The sequence below is a fragment of the Sciurus vulgaris genome, assembly GCF_902686455.1.
Source record: "Sciurus vulgaris genome assembly, chromosome: 17".
NCBI lineage: Eukaryota > Metazoa > Chordata > Mammalia > Rodentia > Sciuridae > Sciurus > Sciurus vulgaris.
In genome coordinates this window covers 49,060,494-49,063,449 of record NC_136478.1, presented here as the reverse complement: position 1 = coordinate 49,063,449, position 2,956 = coordinate 49,060,494, and the positions used below count along the sequence as shown (strand labels likewise).

The following is a 2,956-nucleotide window of genomic DNA, read 5'->3' as shown; positions in this document are numbered from 1 at the left end:
TTTAAAAGCAGTGACTGACTAAAGGTGGAAACGTGAACTTGACCTGCACTAATAGTCACTAGTAACATGTTGATCACTTGAAATTGAGATATTGAACACTTGAAATGTGGCCAGTCCAAATTAAAATGGTGTTAAATATAAAAACACAATTTTGAAGATCGAGTTCTAAAAAAGGATGTTATGTATCTCAGTTTTTTGTGTTGAAATGATAATATATTAGATATATGGTTCAATACATGATACATTTCAATGATATAGTATAATGCATTTTAAAATACATTCAGATTAATTTCACTACTTGTTGCTTTTTAATGTAGCTATTGGAAAATTTTAAATTATGGGGTTTGCACAGTCTATTGTCAGCACTGGTATAAAAAATAAAAACACAGACTTTAGCCAATGGTGTTTTCTTTTAAAAGGGCATCCCAACATAAAGAACTTGGTAGTTTTCATCAAAAAAGGCAAATAAGAAAAATGACAAAATTAAAACTATGTGAATGGGAAAATGACAACTATGGATTTTTAAAATTATAGCTTGTTCTTGCTGGATGTTCACAGGCTTGTAATCCCAGCAACTCAGGAGGCGGAGGGAAGAGGATTGCAAGTTCAAAACCAGCCTCAGCAGTTTAGGGAGGCCCTGAGCAACTTTGCGAGATCCTGTCTCAAAATAAAAATAAAAAGGGCCAGGGATGTGGTTCAGTGGTTAAGCATTGCAGGGTTCAATCCACAGTACCAATTTAAAAAAAAGTGGTTCTGGGGCTGGGGTCGTGGCTCAGTGGTGAAGTGGTGCGTTTGCCTAGCACGTGTCAGGCACTGGGTTCCAGCCTCAGCACCAAATAAAAAAAATAAATAATAAAGGTATTGTGTCCATCTACAACTAAAAATATAAAAAGATTTTTCTACTCTATACAAAATTTGTATCTGAGTCCATATTTTACACACCGAGCATATATTTTTAAATATCAAAAAATTATAATTATTTTCTGGAAAAAATATCAAAATTGCCTCACGATGCTGAAGAAAACTTACGTAAACCAATAAATGGAAGAAAAATGAAGACCGTTAAAAGATTTCCCTCCGGTGCGCTGCTGGGGACAGGCGCGGGGCGGCGCTGGCAGCGTGCTCACTGGTGCTGAGAAGAGGGCGGTCGGGCGCCGGCTGCGCGTTTGCCTGCGGGGAGCTGACCTTCGCTTCCCAGATGTGTTGCACTTCAGGTTCATTATTCAACAGTGCAAATGATCCATACAGAGGTTAAGTTAAAAATAGCTTTTGGAAATAAATTACTGGATGCCTGTTTGGTCCTTAGCGGAATAATTCTTACACATGGAGCATCAGGAAATATGAATCTTCCTCATTTGATGTCACACTGGTCATCTTGCATCTCACGGCTTTTATTTTTTTTTTTTGCCTGAGATTTACCTGTAAAGGCCTTAATATTGTACATAGAATTAAGGCACATAAAGCAGTTTTGAATTACCTGAAGACCTCAGGAGAATCAAAACTTGCAGGTGTTTTCCTTGGAGGTCGTCAGTGGGCTCAAGAGCAGCTGCTTCTGTAGTGAGTCATATTGAGCCGGATGATGCTGATGGTTTGGTTCGAGGTCTCATTTGTATCTTATCCGGTGCACCATCCAAAACAACAGCATACACTCGGAGATGAAGATCTCTTCTGTATAAAAGGTCCTGTACTGTTTGTGTCAGGTTCAGCGGATGAAATGTGTGAGAACTTATTGGAGAAAGTGGCACAGAAAACACAAACTCGCAATAAATCCACTGGATTGAGAAGGCAAATCAATCTGTGGTAGTGAGAGGACAGTCACCCGTGATGTTTCCAAAGAAATAAATACACAGATTTTGTTTTGGATCCAAGAAATCACTGAAATGGACAAGAAATAATTGTCATTAGTTAAAAGCCATGCTATTTTGAATACAAGTACAGTTAATTTGAAAAAGAACAATATACCTCTCAGTATTATGAGGTATATAGCAGACTAATGTCCCCCCCTTTTTTTTTTTTTTTTTTTGCAGTGCTGGGGATTGAACCCAGGGCCTTGTGTTTGCAAGGCACGCACTCTACCAACTGAGCTATATCTCCAGCCCCAATGTTGCCCTATTTTTGAAACGCATTTTAATTGTGAAAATAATGTCCTTTACAAAATGTCTTTTGAAAGCACTGTTATAGTTGTATGAAGATGAAATATGAATATTAAATGTGGTCTAAATGTAATTTATTTTCACTAGTATAGTTAAGCTTTGAAAAAATTAAACATTTGAATTTTGTTTTTAAAAAAAAGATATTGGGGCTGGGGTTGTGGCTCAGTGGTAGAGCGCTTGCATCTCTTGTGTGAGGCCCTGGGTTCAATCTCCTCAGCACCACATAAAAATAAAAATAAATGTATTGTGTCCATCTACAACTAAAAAAATACTTTAAAAAAATCCCTTCTAAAAAAATACATTTAGAATCTGATTTTTTGTGAGGAAAAAAACCCTTTACTACATTGTTTCTACCATATTATTCTATGAGAATAGCCTAAAACTGATTAGAAAACTAGATGAGGGGGTCCCACAAAAACAAAATATAGACTTTCCTTATGAAGATAAATATAGTAAATCAAACTTCTAGTAAATCATGTCCAGTGGCTTATTTAAATCAATATAGTAAGTCGTGTGTGGAATATCTTGGGCCTAGTCCATCCTACCTTAATTATACATTGCAGGCATTCTACCTTGAGAATGACACAGTATAAGAAGATTCTGCCCCAATATCTTAATTCTTGTGGGGCTTTCTATATATTTAGGTATAGAATGAATTCTATGTTTGCAAAATTATAACCCAACACTTTTAAATTCCTTGTCAAAATAATGAAGACTTTTTAAAAAATATCTTTATTTATTTTTAATATGATGCTGAGGATCGAACCCAGTGCCTCACATGTGCTAGGCAAGTGCTCTACCAC

The 2,956-nt window shown here is 36.4% G+C and overlaps 1 pseudogene across 1 annotated transcript; it reads left to right on the top strand.

Annotated features, from left to right (window-relative positions):
* The first annotated feature begins 549 nt into the window (after positions 1 to 549).
* LOC306649183 (testis-expressed protein 30-like) lies at positions 550 to 2,181 on the top strand (annotated as a pseudogene). The gene has a single exon. The product of its transcript is annotated as a testis-expressed protein 30-like (transcript).
* The last annotated feature ends 775 nt before the right edge of the window (positions 2,182 to 2,956 follow it).